We start from the raw sequence: 10,414 nt of genomic DNA on the forward strand, positions 1-10,414 counted from the left end.
TTTGGTGTGGATCTCAAAAGCCAACCCATATACAAAAATCGGACTAGCCATGATTCGAAATTTATGTAAAGTATAAAGGTAAGCCATTGGTCATTACACTTTGAATTGCCCTACGATCCAACCCGGTAGAGGATTGATTAGTTGTTAGTTGTTTCCGTTTTACTAACTCCGGTACTCTTAGAATTTGAACCCTCGATCTCTGTACTTTGTGTAATGTCAAAAACCTTGGATCGTGTATTATAATTCACAAACTCTTCCCGTTGATGGAATGATAGGTACAATATTGTATACGTAAAGCAATAATTAAAAGGAAATTTCACTAATTTAGAAAGGGCACACCCGTTGGACACTCAAAACACCATTTACCGAGGTTAGCAAGACAGGAGCGACTTCATCGTTTTTGTGTAAATAAATCTTGAGAATAGGATTCTAGATTAATCCGATATTCCAATGTTAACTTAACTTTCACAGTATCTAATTAAGTAATAAACATCTGAAACTAATCAGAAAGCTGCGTTTACTCTGTCGAGTAAAGTTGTGGGAGAACCTGCACAAACAGTCGCATAATGTACGAGTAAACAAGTATAAACAATTTTAATTACGAGAACTGTCGCAAGCACTTACAACATCTGCATCGCTTGTTGTTACGGGTATCAATGCAGAAGCTGTCCACACAAAAAAGTTATATCAAGGCAATGTTTATAGTAATAATAATAATTCTTCATTGCCGTTAACAATATTGTAAACGTCATTTTATAATAATGATTAGAAATATAACATAAACTAATCCAATCTTATTTTATCATAGGTACTGTAAATTTTATGTGTAAACAGTAAACCTTGTGTAAACCTATCGATATATTTGTGTGTTTCCATGTTTCGGATAAAGAGAAGAAGAAATAAAATAACTGAAATTTTAATATCCGTCACTGCTCTCTGATTGTGCCGAACTGTTCGACATTCAACGCAACAACGCTCGCTAGAGCGCTTGCGTTTAGACTAGCAATTTTTACTGTCGGACACAAAACTTGCGCAACTTCTTACAAGTGTAAACGTAGCTTAAGAATAAGGTCATCTAAATCTAACAGAGATCAGTAAAACTATTCCATCCACCGACCAAAGAAAAATTGGAACAGTTGAAAATGAAGTGATTTTGGAACTGCCCCGATAAATTTGAAGGACGCCAATCATATCGATTAAAAAGAACCCGTTAGATTATCCACAAGGTATTTGACTATATTTTTAAACGCTTATTTAAGTAAACGTACCAATCTCATGTTTACCACTTCCAATTCCCTTTTTACCACTGAGGTACACTAAACAAATGTGTGCATTCAGTGCATTTAAGGATTTTGTTCTTTAACGTGTAATACATTTTAATCAGCTCATTACGTACCATTGTACAGTAAAATATTTTTCAAACCGTTTTTAATGATTTTAATATACGCACTGACACAAAGTTTCCTTGAAAGCAGGCGGTGCAAAAGTGCAAAACAATGACCCCTCGACAAAACCTCGACACTGTTTATCATGCCTCTGACGTAAGATACGATAGAAAAACTGCGTTCTGACCTCTTAACACGAGAACAACAGCAGTGGAAAATTGTGGACTGAGAGTTAAATCGAGTTTTGGCTTTACGGTGTTAAGTCGATTATAGTTATTTAGAACACCGTGTTTCGTAAGGAAGATTACAATAGGAGAACGATAAACGTTACAAGGCAGTGCGTGTATGCCAGCGCAAGTACCACGGAGGGATTCCAGCAATTCCTACAATCTAAAATTATACATATATTTTTCGAACAATTCTGAGTTAGCAAGGGTGGTAAAACAATTTGACACAGTTGAGAATCAACTATTTATGTCAGGAACTTAAATTCTGTTTAGTTTTCTCTTTAGAAAGAACCTCTAGTCTAACCAATAATCACATTTTCTGGCAAACCATGTTCAAACTTATTTTATATTTTATTAACCTATTGTAAATATTTTTACTACATTGATCTGCAAGGCGTTTATATGAAAAACGTTTTCCTTCCGCGCTGGACACCTGTAAATGACCAATACCACCACGAGTACAATCCAACGCCAGAACCCCGTGTCTTCTACTTCGTTATATACATATAACAAATGATTATGTATCTAAGACTCCGTAGACCGTTAAAATAATACCAATAGTTAAATAAGAAGGACTTTCAGTTGATGGGTGGATTGATAATATATTTCGTTTACTAGAGCAGCACGCACCAAAACAATCCGATCTAATTTGAGGCAATGTTGCCATATCGCTACTAACCACCAGCTATTCCCGCTGTAACGTGGTTATGGACACTTAATTTACATGTTATCTGCAAAACATATAATATAACTCAAACGTAGGCATCTCGTACGGTAAAATCTGACGTTTGTTTATTACAACAGATAAGAGACAGATCGGTAATTGCCCACAGACGTAGAACTGGCAACAGTGTCGGACGCGGAAGATCCAAACTCACCAACACAGGCAGGAAGGTGTCTATTATTTTGGCATACATCAAAGTTGTAATTGTTTTGAGTGATAAGTAAGCAAATTGAAGTCACAAGACCAGTCGACTCACGAGACCAGGTCTGTCGGCGGTGAAGTGAATCCTTATCAAAGGTTATTTTTAACACGACACCCATGTATGGTGTTAGTTTGACGTCTGACTTTGATTGACCGCTAGATAACGGCATAACAGTGAAGCGACTAAGTGGTAATACGAGATAGCGTGGTTAAAACATTAATGCTGGACCACTGCCTACCAGAACTCGATAATAAAGTAGCCAATAAATGTATGTAGACTAATAGATACAGAACCCTGCCCGCAGTACTTAGCAAGCCTGTGCATAATATGTTTTTTTAATATGAACAAACACGTTATAATGGTTTTAAAATCCAGCATCTAATTCAATTTATATGAGGGTATGAATGTAAACTTGCAAAAATCATTTTTATCCCCTTCTTTCTCAAACACTCCATAATTCCTTTAAAATATTTACTATAATAAACCTCGGCTGATGTTCTATACTAACAAGTGCTGATAATGTAGACGTATCAATAATAAAGTTCAAACATTACAAATATATTAAGTTTATTGATATCTTGATGAATTATTCAGAAGAATAAAAACAGAAACCACTGCAGGAAGCTGTCTAATTCAAAAGGAAATCACATCCATTACTAAAAGTTTCCTTTAAAAAATATTTTAATTACTCCTTTCTTTGTAATTTAACCAGCCAGTAGTGGGTCTGCAAGATACAGTAAGCACTGACAGCAATGCTTGTTTTACCCGTTTGATAGTACACCTTCACAAAATAACAGGTTCACCCGTTTTGGATACAATGACACGTACACTCTGATTTTAGGCCTGACTAAAGCAAAAGATCAGGATTATACCTTACCAGTATCTAGCGATTCCGTAAGAAACCGGCTCCCACAAGAAGTTCCAAGTAAGCCTTCAGATACAGAAAACGTCCACCAAACATAAAGTAATATCAGGGTTCTTTTGAACAAACCCTTCCATCTGTTACAAAAAGCTACAACATCCACATATCTGGGTAGAGAACCAGAAGGTTGTTGGCAAATACTGAGGTACTTGTCCAACGAGAATAAGAAGTATGCCACGACTCGAAGAACGATCCGGAGGTTCCATTGTATCAACGCGGAATACTTTGCACAGTCACCCCCAGTCTTGAACAGGTATGGTTTTCTCAATTGACAATTGGATTACTTCCCCGAAGGTATGAATAGCACAATCAGCCTGAGTTACGATGAGGAACCATTTTCCCCGCTTACAATCACATTGCTTCTCCGAAGGTATAACGAGCACAATCAGCCTGAGTTACGATGAGGAACCATTTCCCCCGCTTACAATCACATTACTTCCCCGAAGGTATGAATAGCACAATCAGCCTGAGTTACGATGAGGAACCATTTTCCCCGCTTACAATCACATTGCTTCCCCCAAGGTATGACTAGCACAATCAGCCTGAGTTATGATGAGGAACCATTTTCCCCGCTTACAATCGCATTACTTCCCCGAAGGTTTGACTAGCACAATCAGCCTGAGTTTAGATAAGGAATCAATTTCCCCATTGACAATCACATTGCTTCCCCGAAGGTATGACTAGCACAATCAGCCTGAGTTTAGATAAGGAATCAATTTCCCCATTGACAATCACATTGCTTCCCCGAAGGTATGACCAGCACAATCAGCCTGAGTTTAGATAAGGAATCATTTTCCCCATTAACAATCACATTGCTTCCCCGAAGGTATGGTGAGTACAATCAGCCTGAGTTACCATGAGAAATTGTATTCCCCTATTGACAATCGGACTACTTCCAGGAAGGTGTGATTAGCTTAGTATCCTAAATCGTAATGAAGAATCGTTTTCCCTATGGCAATCGGATTGTTTCCTGGAAGGTCTGAATAGTATAATAAACTGAATCATAATGAAGAATTATTTTTCCCATTCACAATCGGATTGTTATCACGAAATAAGACTAACAAAATCAGCCTGAGTTTACGATGAGGAATCATTTCCCCCATTGACAATAGTATTTTTTACCCAAAAATATGACTAACAAAAACAGCCTGGGTTACGCTGAGGAATTGTTTTTGCCACTGATAATGGATCTGTTTCCCAGAAGGCTTTGATTAGTATAATCACCTGAATCATAACAAAGAACTGTTTTTTCTATTGATAATCTGATTGTTTCCTCGAAGTATTGCTGGAACAATCACCATGCATCGTGTTGAAGAATTTCGTTTCCCATTAAAAATCGAATTGTTTCTATGAATGTATGACTAACTCAGGTATTAGGCGTCACTTCACCCAAATAAAATATTATAATATCTTGTTCAATATTTGCGTGGTGTAGAGGATACAGAAACAAACCCCAATGGAACAGAAAGCTTGGGCACTTTAATGTGCACGGTGGTTTCCTGGCCGACAGAGAAACTGTCCACTTCCATAAGATTACCTCCGAACTAAGTGTTAAATGATAACAGAGTTAAGTGTGACAATGAAATATAATCGCCCGCTTGTAGTTTGACATATGATGTTATAAAATGCCAGTATTTCACCTCTTATCTGTTTATCAGTGCTTAGTGATACCCTAGAGGGCAAATCTGCCAATCTCACTCGATTAAACACACCTCCACAGACAACAGATTATCTCGTAAATGTACGTTATCTTGTAAACGCGCTAATGCAAAATTAGTTCTAGGTACGTTAAATCTCCTGCAGTAGGTGTGTTTAAACAAGAGACGTAAATATATTGAATTAAAACTTTATTGAGTTCACTTGAAATTTAGATAGATTTTCAATATACGTATTATACTTTATTTGTGTACAGAAATTTACGTCTAAATATAATCACGACTAAATCTACATCTGTAATGTTTAACGGATCACTAGTACGGATAATGTGGTTCAAGTTTGTTGTCGAGGCCAGGAGCGAGCGAGGTGGAGCTACGATGCAAAACGTAATTCTGCATACAATAACCCTAGGACTTGTTTTAGTAGCAAGAAGTTTAAATCTACCGAAACCGAAATTTTAATTCTATAAAAAAAGTATTCACATAAAATGCGAGATATTTTTAAGGCTCCTTTTACGCCAATGGAGTTTTAATTTATTTCTAAATATTCATGAATTTTTATTTAAATATTCGTTGGAATACAATTTATTGACACAGAGAATTATTCGGCTTCTTTTCAGACAAAAAGATCATAAACATGTTCAGTAAAATTATCTTAAAATCCTTATAGCTCATAGAAAGTTCCTCAACACAGCGCCGCGCAGAAGCCGAAAGCTCCTATTGGTCACAATCTTTTAGTTGTTGGGGTCTACTAGATGTTTGGCGAACCCATAGACAATATGCTTCTAATGTCTTGGATCTTCCTGAAATCGGGAGACTACCGGAGGAATTAGTGATTAGGAGCTACCAGCTGTCAAGAGCTTGAGTCATATCATATGAGGTTTCAGAGGCCAGGAGCTCTTAATGTCTATACACGAAACTGCATGAAGGCCGGATACGGCTTCTATAAGCCATCCGTCCTCTAAGACCAGAAACTACTAAAAGCCAATGCCTGAGAACCGAGTGGAAATCAAAACTCATATTATTAAAGAGGTCTTTAAGAGTGAATATCGTGAAAACAGAAGTTAAGGCTTCTCGAGGTTAGATAATCTAAGACGGTAAGGACCTCAACAGACGGGCTTCAAGAGTAGGCTAGGTCACAATATGGAGACTCTTTGAAGGCAGTGTGCTCTCACTAGACCAGATAAGTGAAGGTACCAAATGGTTCTATGGATGGGACTTCAAAGGAGCTTGAAAGCGAAGGACGTCAGACGGTTGCAGCTTGTTACTGAATAATGAAATAGATCGAAACAATGTAGCAAAAGTATATTGATGATAGGTCCCTTAAACACGTATTGTACTTCCCCGACGTAGAGAAACACGTAGTGGAGAAACTAAGTTAAACGCGTATCATATGTGTAAAATAGTGCATCTTAACATTAAAATACAATGGGGTATTTTACCTCAAGAATGTTCCACGAACCATAAATTCCATGAGAAATTGAAAACAATATTTTTGATCAATCTTCGAATTCGTTTCAATTCCCGGACTTTTAGTGATATTTCGCTTCCATGATGGCTTTATAATTGTTAAATCCAAATTATCATGAAATAATTTATCTGTTTGCAGTGTACCTCATCTTATGATTTTTTTCGCTGCAAGTAAAGTAACAATAATTATGAACAGTAAATAGTGTAAACGTCCTCCACAGCGGGAGTTTACAAATTCATTAATTAAGTGCTAGGTGTTGGAGCATAATCCTAAAAAGCTGCTTTGAATTTTGGCTGTAGGAACATTTCGTCTATTTGGTATTGGAACCGTACAATATGTATGGAAACATACATAACCTTTTTGATTAAAAATCATTACTTTTATCCGCTTTCCATGGTCTGATCCATAAACTAATTGACCCATGTTTGAGGGCATGGTTAAATCATTGGTTAAAAACTCGTTAAATCATTGAGGTCATGACTGGAACAAAGTAAAATATTTGAAAAATAATCCAACCTTCCGTACCGTCAGTGACATAACTCAGAATAGGTGATACATTTAGACTGGTCAGTGACTGCCCTCGTGTACGAGTTAAATAATCGACATCATGTAGCCGATTACGTTATTTCTAAATATGGCAAGAGGTTGTAAAAAGATAGCACTTAAGAGACAGTTTTAAACTATTTAGGAGTCTATTAAACTGATATGTGACACTGATAAGAACTCCGATTGACCTATTTATTGTACACCCACTGGTCTACAGAGCCTCGCAAAATCGTATACGTGAACTAACGATGTCTAATTTATTGTGACGCTATATTTATAAATCATTGTGTTATTTTTAGTCACGAAAACTGTTATAAGCTAAGAATAAGTGGCTAAAGTGCTGTTATATTCAACTTAAGTTTTTATTGTAATTGCCCAAATAACGAATAATTCACGATGCGTCAACCTTTTCAACGACATCGCATGATTAACGCCTTCTTTTGGATCTTCCTGTATGTATTGAACTCTCACTAGTTTACATCATTAGTATTTTTATATCTTTATAAATTAGTAATAAATTACTTATATTCTTTTTATTGAGTATAAATTCAATTTTACTTTAAGTACGCCAGATACACATTGCATACAAACATTTCGTTTAAAATTATCAGCCTAATGTCTCACACTATTCGTCTTCCCAACCTACTAGCAGAAGATAATAATTTAGACTAAATATATTCAGTTATGTCTATGAGAGTTTAATTTGAATGGTTCATTAGATAAAATGACTAGTGTTAGTCTGACTTTGTTTTACTTACACAAATTTATTTTACATTATATCTTTATAAGAAACCACCATTTTTCATCTACTAAAGTATGAAAGCACATGCTAAGCATTTCAAGTTTTACAATGAAAATAACAACATAAGAGATAACCGTTTGTAAGCCAACCAATGTTGTGTTACTTTACTTTGGCAATTATTCGATGCTGTCAATTTAATATATAGCTATGTATCAAAATGGTTTTAAACATTTAAAATTCCTAATATCTTTAAAAAAAAAAATGGATGTGATTTACACATATATAACGGCGTAATAATACGATAGGACCTAGGAAAGTATGTATATATTATTACGAAACAGCAATTTACATATCTTAAGAAAGGCAGTTTTTCAAATCTGTTTCAATTTATATACGTTTCTTATTAAATATATAATTTAGTTATACAATATAATTTACAGTACTATTATTTCTTAAATTTCTTTTCTTTTATAATTTCTTCCCTAACTGAGCTGTTTTCGTAATATTCCAACTCGGCACCAATTGTTGCTCTATTGAAATACGGAATTATGCAACAGTTCATTGACACACGTTTTACTACGGACAATTAACCAATTAAATCGAGTTATTTTGTGTGCAAGGAAATTTTATAAAATATGTCAACAAACCTTGGAAATATTCCAGAGCTATTACGACCTGTTGTGTTCGCCATTGAGACAACAAGGCTAGAAACGCAGTAGATGACGTGATATCGACTATTTTGTTTGTTTGCTACAATCCAAAATAATACATCTCGATCGGAACGTGCAACTGTCTTTTTTTTAATTTCGCACGGGTTTCTTTCGGGTTATGAAATGGCAAGGTGTTGCAGAAGCGTAACAATACTGATTTTTTTAAAATTTTACTTATTATATTTTATACATTAATGTTGCACTCTTCAAATTAATTCTATTTTGCTTGTTTGGGCCAAACAAAAGGAAGATCGTCGTTTCCACTTTTCGAAGCAGCTACAGCCTCCACGCTTCAACTATTCCTGTCGGTCTCACTGTACCAAGAGATCATATCCATTCAACATGTTTTTATCTTAGGGATGAAAAAGCTGTCACGTACTAACACCTTGTAAAAATGAGGTTAACGAATGAAACGAATATTTTTTGTAAAATAGATATGTAATGTTCATGGTGGAATACCCAACTGTGTGTAATATCCTGTCTTGTGCAAATAAATTTTTTGACACTTCCAAGGAATTCGTTATGAAACGGAATAGTTTGTAAGTTTATTATTAGTTTAAGGTTTGTTTTTGACGATGGAGGATTTGTGGGAGTAACAGAATTGTTCGGACATTTTCCATCATTAAGTGAAACAAAAAGTGGTAATACCTTTCCAGATCTGCAATCTAATCCTCAGGTAGATAACTAATCTAACAATGGACTAGAATCTCGCTTGAAGTGGACAAGTTATTCCAATGCGTCATGACATCAGTCACAAGTCACAACAAACATGCTGTGTATCAACTTTAAACACACCATCGCTAAAACATACACTAATATAATTCAGACTAATTACCATAAACTGAGTTAAGGATCACAAGTCACTATATGCCTGTTCGCAGTAACTAGTCACAGATAACTGACCTGTGCTCGTTATTACAAGTTATACAAATCGGCTTAAACTCAATTTACACTACTGTAGAAAAGACAGTGCTTCATATATACTTTAAGCTCGATCATTCCTCGAGAAAAAGACATTCGTCAATGACCTGATTCATCGTTTGAATGTTGAATGTTGGCCACTCCCCACTTTCAGGACTATCCATTCTTAAAATTCCAAAACTGGAAAAATATTTTCTCTCCAAGAAGTGTTTATTCTATGGTCGAACTATTACTAATCACGCAGCCCTAGCAGCTCTGATAGTCATTTTGTTACATCTATTATCAGCCTTAGAGAGTCTAGTCTGGAATTCCATAAGTATCGGTGTTGTAAGGCAGAAATTCACCAAGAACCGTACTATGACCATGTATGAGGTGATTCAATGAGATCCTTCACTAGTCATGTTCCTTCCTCAATTCTGTAATTTTGAGACAAAATCAACCAGCCCTCAATAACTCCGTATTTTTTGGGAGTAAAAGCTCTTCCAAATAGGGGAGATTTGTACTTAACAAAATCTTAAAAATCATTCCCATCAAAACTTCATTGTTGGCCCTCTCTAGTAACTCATTCACTTATTGTGATGGAAACACACGAAAGATCCTCATGGTTTTCTTCTCAAATTCGTGATCTCTCCGTTATTGCACTGTGAGACCATCACAAACACTTGTAAACTCTCCGTTGTGGCACTGTGAGACCACAGCAAACACCTGTAAATTCTTCGTTGTTGCACTGAGAGTCTGTACCACAAACACCTGTAAACTCTCCGTTGTTGCACTGTGAGACCATTACAAACACCTGTAAACTCTCCGTTGTTGCACTGTGAGACCACCACAAACCCCTGTAAACTCTCCGTTGTTGCACTGTGAGACCATTACAAACACCTGTAAACTCTTCGTTGTTGCACTGTGAGA

The sequence above is a fragment of the Homalodisca vitripennis genome, chromosome 1 (assembly GCF_021130785.1).
Source record: "Homalodisca vitripennis isolate AUS2020 chromosome 1, UT_GWSS_2.1, whole genome shotgun sequence".
Classification (NCBI taxonomy): Eukaryota; Metazoa; Arthropoda; class Insecta; order Hemiptera; family Cicadellidae; genus Homalodisca; species Homalodisca vitripennis.